This window comes from Cornus florida, unplaced genomic scaffold (genome assembly GCF_030987335.1).
Source record: "Cornus florida cultivar Cherokee Brave unplaced genomic scaffold, ASM3098733v1 CherokeeBrave_3.0.0_Hap2_Chr02, whole genome shotgun sequence".
NCBI classification, from domain to species: domain Eukaryota; kingdom Viridiplantae; phylum Streptophyta; class Magnoliopsida; order Cornales; family Cornaceae; genus Cornus; species Cornus florida.
The window spans coordinates 18181793-18190000 of record NW_026775572.1 but is presented as its reverse complement, the minus strand read 5'-3'; positions in this window follow the sequence as shown (position 1 = coordinate 18190000).

The window sequence follows — 8208 nt, the reverse complement described above, 5'->3', positions numbered from 1 at the left end:
AATAAAATGGATTATAGTACTGCAGCTTCAAGGTTGGGCAAGTGGAAGTGGTGGTGATGGGTTGATCGGAAATGGAGTCACTAGAGGGATTTTCTGGGCTTCTCATCATTATCATCTCCTCCTCCATTTGGGTTTGGATCTTTCTTTATTCTGCCTTTTCTTCTGAATAAACCTTTTGTTTCCTGAACAATGCTTGGATCCAGGACGGAGGCGATTTGGGGGACGGTGAGGTGGGGGAGATTCCGGGGGCGGCGATTTGGGGGACAGTGAGGTGGGGGGTTTGGGAGACAGATGGGGCGGCGATGGACTTCAATATATGGCACTAGAGATAGATTCCCCAGGGAGGGTTGCTGCCAAACCTCCATTACTATTCTACAAATTGGCATTATCTCCATCATTCTTCATTAGTCTTTGCAGTATGTGGTGAGGCACCATCTAAGAACATGGGAGCATGATGTGAGAGAGATGCAAATGAGAGCAAGGAGAAACAAAAAGAAATGGAGACTTGCATACATGGGATGAGAGGGAAACAAAAAAGAAATGGATCTGTCCGGTTTAATCCGAACTAAATGGGTATCATCATGCTTTGTATCTTTTAAAATTTAACAGAGGTGTAATTTTTTATTAGTCAATTCAGCTTGGAGGACCAAATCTATCTACAGGACTTGAGTATTTTTCATATTTATTTAGTTCAGGTGACACTTACACAACATGTGAAGTACAATAAGAAAGATTGTACCTTTGGAATCTTATATATTTATTTATTTCACGTAACACTTACTCAACATGTGAACAAGACTTAGGTTCCAACCCACAAATTGCGCATATCACCACCTTTCTCCTCATCAAATTTTCCAGCACCGTTGCTTGATCATGCATGCTTCTCCAAATAAAATGTTTCACATTAGAATTTACTTTAAGATTCCATACGGTAACCCACTGTTGTTTCTTATCTTGGTTAATGTAACTTACACCGACCCTAATACTAGAATCTTTTGAAGGTTTAAGATGCAAAGCTAATTGATATGCTGATTTTATGCTAAATTCACCATTAACTGATCATATGAGTTAATTAAGTTTTAAAAGGACATTCCTCTCCACTAGTTGGTAATAAAGAACCAAGTCAAATTGGACCAGGATCCTCTAAGTTTAAACTTCTCTATATTATTCTAAATTAAATCTTAGAAACTTTGATATGTGGTCTTTATCAAAGATTTATGACTCATAATGCACCACATCAGCAAATTAAAAATTAAAAACAAAAGTTGTTTAACCGATGAACAGAGAGACGTAGTTAAAGAATGCTAAAACTTCTTCAACTCTCCATTTTTTTTGGTCTCTTATGCCTGAAACTAGTAGGTTCTTCATGGATTAGTGGTGAAGTTTGCAAATTTTTGGGGATCATTGGTGAGTTTAAACCCTAATTTTCAGTTTAGATTGAATAATTTGCACTTAGACGGAATCAAATGCAGTTACCAACTTGTTGTAATCAACAAACATATATTCAAAATAACACAATTATCTCATTGATTTAGATAATAAAGGGAAAAAAAAAAAAAAAAAAAAAAAAAAAAAAAAAAAAAAAATTGAACAACCTAACTTGATGTCCAGTGGGAGGAAATTAGAAGGAGCAAATGTAATATACCGATATTTTAAAAGATTTATTAATTGGGATTAATTTATTTTATTTTATTTTGAAATAATTTGTTTGATTTAAATTGAGTGCTTAGATTAACTGTCTTGTTTTAATTAAATTATATTTCGTGATTGATATGATGATTGTTGTGTGTTGTTTGACTATTGGAGAATTATTAATGAATTTATTATTTAATAGATTTTCCTTCAGCGAGTTATTTATTTTTTTTATTTTCTTTTTGTACTGCTTGTTTGAAATACTTTAATTGTTTTTATATTCCCTGATTTTGTGCGCGGATTTGATTAACCAGTGTTCTGAAATCAAGGGTATCACAACAAAGTTCAGGTTTAAAGATAAAAAAAGAATTAGAATAGAGGAAAAACAATGAAAGGTGAAGAAATCGGTGAATCTAGTTGCATAAGATAAAACGGAAAAAAATAAAAATAATAAATAAATAAAACCAATAATACTGGTAAAGAGAGGTGAGTGGTTGGAAACCTAAAATAGTTTTTTTTCCTCAAAACATTATCGTTTCAAGCCTTTTTTATCACTAAATTATGTGGAGCTATCAGCACTAGATTTAGGTGAAATGACACATGTTAAAATCATAACAATTCAACTTAAGATAATGTAGAGAGATTTTAACTTAGAGGATCCCAGTCCAATCAAATTCTCGACAAATATAATTTTGGTATTGTTAAGACACCTGAAGGCAACACCAAAATCAGCATATAATTTATTTTGACTAAGATCGTTATGCAGACCCATTGAAGCTAGCAGTTGATGGGGATACCTTGTTTGTTTTTTCACTTTTTGGTTGTTAAGGTGTCGTTTTCTAACTTTGTTACATACTTGAAGTTGTCAAATTTTATACGTTCGTAAGGCCGATTAATGATTAGAAGGCACTTAAGTATTGAAAAATCATCAATGAAGCCTCGCAAGAGTGAGATTCTTTATTTAGTTATCCATTTACTTGCTGAAAGAAAAAAAGTTGACACCCATTAAGAGTGATATTTGATTGAGTCGGTTATTTCATATGCCAAACAATTTTCTAATAAATTATAGAAAGGGAGATTGTGTTATATTGAACACCCCCGAAGAGTTAAATCAATATGGTTTGAATATGATAGAAGGTGGTGGATCCTTTTTTCGAATGCATTTGTATAGTTTTTGTTAAAAAAAAATAAAATGGAGAACCATCTTCAAGCATATATTGACCTATATCAATCAAGTAAAACTAGTTGTGCCCACCAGCTTGTAGTATAAGATTGAAGATACAAGTATGAACAGATTTACATATAGCCAAATAGATAAAAAAACCCAAGTTCTTACTGATTAAATCAAAATAAAAAACATATATATGCAATTCAAAATTTCACCTCCAGTATTAATACACAAAATAATAATTCATAAGAAAACAAAAATAAGAAGAAAAAAGTATGCTAATTAGGAACAACCCAAATTGGTGTTCGTTCAATTTTTTGCAGATCATCTTCACCTTCATAGTTTTATACTCTGATTATCCATGTGTCATGACCATATATGTCATGCTCACCCATTTGATTCCAATAGTACTCATCCATGAAGTAAATTGAGCTCCCTTTACAACATGGAAAACCCTTTGCTGACAGTGACACTAATTGATTCCCACCCAAAAACAACATGCGATCATCGCCTAATGCTTCCAATTCTACCAATTTTTTCTCACTGAAATACAGCTTGTAAACCTGAAATAACTTTGTCATGCAAGGGCAAATCCAGTATTGGTTCTCTTCAATAATATCACAATAAGTTTAATGTGCACCATGAGGGCAGTCCATTCACTATTTCCACAATTCCAAAAGGTAAGCTTTAAATCAATTACACCATATATTACTACAACTCAGTAGTTGTTGCCACTGTGACTTGGGTGTGATAAGAGTATAGCTTTCTTAATATCCGGGACAATGAAACAATCAATCCTTATTTTGCCAAAAAAGAGGAAGTTGAAGCCGATCCTCTAAGAATGGACTGAAGATGTATAGGAATGCTTCTTGATCCAAAAATATCAGCCACCTATATGAGATGATCCAACACAATTACCCCTAAAACCCAAGTCTTCTAGGATATTCATCATCTGCTCGTAGACCTTATTCTTTGCAAGATTATATAATCAGCCACTATTTTTATTGTCTTGATCTGGACCAGGAAGCATAAGTAATGGTTGATCAAACAGTGGAGACTCTGGTGATGATATTCGGGCATCTGTGGTAGACAATCGGTTCAGGATTGATTCCCCCAATTCAGATAGAAATCCAAACTAATCTGGTGATGATCTGAAGATATTTTTTTTCTTTTAGCGAGATGACCCAGATGGGTTTTGTTGGCCATCATTTTCATGTGTCCAGGCTTCAATCGTTGTGCAAAGAGACCCTGCAAAGATAATCAAAATAGTTTCTGAAGTTTAAGTATTTAAGTTGAAGGTTATGCTTCTGTGAGACAGAAAACAAAAGGTTAGTGATTCTTTTAACAATACACTGTGCGTGCGCACATATGAATTTAGGTTGGGAAGTTTATGTCCAAAAAGGAAACAAATAGTTGTTTTCAATTTAGAAAACTTGGAGTCCAAATCCAAGACACAGGGAATTCAAACATAAAACCCATCTTTGGAAACCTATATTATATCAGGAAAAAGCACGTGCAATGCACATGATTAAAAATCTATTATACATAAATAAACAATGTAAAACCTAGTTTTATTATATACATGGAGAGGGTTGTCCAATAACCCAAGTCTTTTGGGATATTCATCAGTTGTTTGTCGACCTTATTCTTTACGAGATTGTATAAGCAACAACTGTTTTTATTGTCTTGATCTGGACCAGGAAGCGTGAGCAATAGTTGATCAAACAGTGGAGACTATAGTGATGATATTCAGGCTTCTGTAATAGACAATCGGTTCAGGATTGATTCCCCCAATTCAGATGAAAGTCCATACCAATCTGGTGATGAATATGATGATGTTTTTTTCCTTCTGGCGGGATGACCCAGATGGGTTTGTTGGCCATCATTGTCATGTGTCTAGGCTTCAATCGTTGTGCAAAGAGACCCTGTAGAGATAATCAAAATAGTTTTTAAAGTTTGAATATTTAAGTTAAACGTTATGCTTCTGCGAAACAGAAAACAAAAGACTAGGGTTCTGCAAGACAAAAAACAAAAGGATAAGGATTCTGTTAACAATACACTGTGCGCGTGCAGGTATGAAGTCAGGTTAAGAAGTTCATTTCCAAAAAAGAAACAAAGAGTTGTTTACACTTTAAGAAAGTTGGAGTCCAAGTCCAAAACACAGGGAGTTCAAATATAAAACCTATCTTTGGAAACAAATATATATTTATATATACTAGGACAAAGCACGTGTTATGCACGTGATTTAAAATCTATTATACATAAATAAGCAATGGAAACCTAGTTTTATTATATTCATGGAGTTTAAAATTTGTCATATTAACAAATTTTTATTATTGATTTTTTTAAAACAAAAATATTAATAAAAAAAAAAACCCCTAATTACACATATCACCACCTCATTAATCAATTCTATATTCCGATTTTCCATGTCAAACCTGCCTGTGTCATGACCATATATGTCATGCTCACCCATTTGTTCCAATAGTACTCATCCGTGAAGTAAATTGAATTCCCTTCATAATATGAAAAACCCTTTGCTGAGAGTGACACTGACCCACCTAAAAAAAACATGCAATCATCGCCTAATGCTTCCAAGTATACCCATTTTTTCTAACTGAAATACACTTTGTAAACGTGAAATAACTTTGTCATGTAAGGGTAAATCCAGTATTGGTTTTCTTCATCAAGAAGATCTGCCTCATGAAGAATTACACCGTCCCATCAAACATAATTCCCAATGTACCTCATAATAGCAAAAAATCGCCCTTTAATTCCACCATATAACGTCGAATTGTATAGAGATCATCTCCAAGAGAATTTTCGAATTCCACTTTTTTCTTAGGAAAAATATGATCAATGTCCATATTTTTTTTAGGCATAGATTTATTGAAATCCCAAATTTCAACTGCCCATGTTTCACTTAAAGCAAAAATATGATCATTGTAGGTTATGATATCACAATAAGGTTGATGTGCACCATGGAAAGCAGTCCATTCACTATCTCCACACTTCCAAAAGGCAAGCTTTGAATCAATTACACCATATATTACTACAACCCAGTAGTTGTTGCCATTATGACTTGGGTCTGATAACAATATAGCTTTCTTAATATCCGGGACAATGAAACAATCAATGTTTGTTTTGCAAAAAAAAAGGAAGTTGAATCCGATCCTCCAAGAATGGACTGAAGATGTATGGGAATGCTTCTTGATCTAAAAATATCAGCCACCCATGAGATGATCAAACGCAATTACCACTAAAACCCAAGTCCTCTGGGATATTCATCAGCTGCTTGTAGACCTTATTCTTTGCAAGATTGTATAAGCAACGACTGTTTTTATTGTCTTGATATGGACCAGGAGACATGAGTAATGGTTGATCAAATAATAGAGACTCTGGTGATGATATTCGAGCTTATGTGATAGACAATCGGTTCAGGATTGATCCCCCCAATTCAGATAGAAGTCCAAACCAATCTGGTGATGAATCTAACGATATTTTTCTTCTTTTAGCGGAATGGCCCAGATAGGTATTATTGGTCATCATTGTCATGTGTCTAGGCTTCAATCATTGTGCAAAGAGACCCTACAGAGATAATCAAAATAGTTTCTGAAGTTTAAGTATTTAAGTTAAAGGCTAAGGTTCTGCGAAACAGAAAAAAAAAAAAAAAAAAAAAAAAAAAAAGGCTAGGGTTCTGCGAGACAGAAAACAAAAGTTAAAGTTCTGTAAGATATAAAACAAAAGGCTAGTGTTAGGGTTATGCTTATGCAAAACAGGAAACAAAAGGAAGGCTAAGGATTCTTTTAACAATACACTATGTGCGCCCACGTATGAAATTAGGTTGGGAAGTTCATGTCCAAAAAAGAAATAAACAGTTGTTTTCAATTTAGGAAACTTGGAATCCAAGTTCAAGACAAGGGAGTTCAAATATAAAGCCCATCTTTGGAAACCTATATATATTTATATATACTAGGAAAAAACATGTGCAATGCATGTGATTAAAAAAAAATTATACATAAATAAACGATGTAAAACCTAGTTTTATTATATACATTGAGAGGGTTGTCCTAGAACCCAAGTCTTCTGGGATATTTATCAGCTGCTTGTAGACCTTATTCTTTTCAAGATTGTATAAGCAACGGCTATTTTTATTGTCTTGATCTGGACCAGGAAGCATGAGCAATGGTTGATCAAATAGTGGAGACTCTAGTGATGATATTCGGGCTTCTGTGATAGACAATCGGTTCAGGATTCATTCCCCTAATTCAGATAAAAGTCCAAACCAATCTGGTGATGAATATGATGATATATTTTTTTTCTTTTTGGCGGGATGAGCCAAATTGGTTTTGTTAGCCATCATTGTCATGTGTCTATGTCTAGGCTTCAATCGTTGTGCAGAGAGACCCTATAGAGATAATCAAAATAGTTTCTAAAATTTGAGTATTCAAGTTGAAGATTATGCTTTTGCGAGACACAAAACAAAATGTTAGGGTTCTGCGAGACAAAAAACAAAAGGTTAGGGATTCTGTTAACAATACACTGTGCGCGCACGCGGATGAAGTTAGGTTGAGAAGTACATTTGCAAAAAAGAAACAAAAAGTTATTTACATTTTAGGAAACTTGGTGTCCAAGTCCAAGACACAGAAAGTTCAAATATAAAACCCATCTTTGGAAACTTATATATATTTATATATACTAGGAAAAAGCACGTGTTATGCACGTGATTAAAAATCTATTATACATAAATAAACAATGTGAAACCTAGTTTTATTATATTCATGGAGTTTAAAAATTGTCATATTAACAAATTTTTATTGTTGAATTTTTTTTTTTTAAAATATTAATAAAAAAAATATATACAAATTGCACATTTCACCACCTTCATTAATCAGTTCTATACTCTGATTTTACACGTTAAACCTGCATGTGTCATGACCATATATGTCATGTTCACCCATTTGATTCCAATAGTGCTCATCCATAAAGTAAATTGAATTCCTTTTACAACATAGAAAACCCTTTACTGAAAATGACACTGATTGATTTCCACCCAAAAACAACATGCGATCATCGCCTAATGCTTCCAGTTCTACCCATTTTTTCTGACTGAAATACAACATGTAAATGTGAAAGAGCTTTGCCATGCAAGGGCAAATCCAGTATTGGTTCTCTTCACTAAGAAGATCTGCTTCATGAAGAACTACACCATCCTAGCGAACATAATTCTAATGTACCTCATAATAGCAAAAGATCGCCCTTTGATTCCACCATTTAATGTCGAATAGTATAAAGATCATCTCCAAGAGAATTTTCGAATTCCACTTTTTTCTTAGGAAAAATAGGATCAATGTCCATCTTTTTTTTAGGCATAGAATTATTGAAATCTCAAATTTCAATTGCCCATG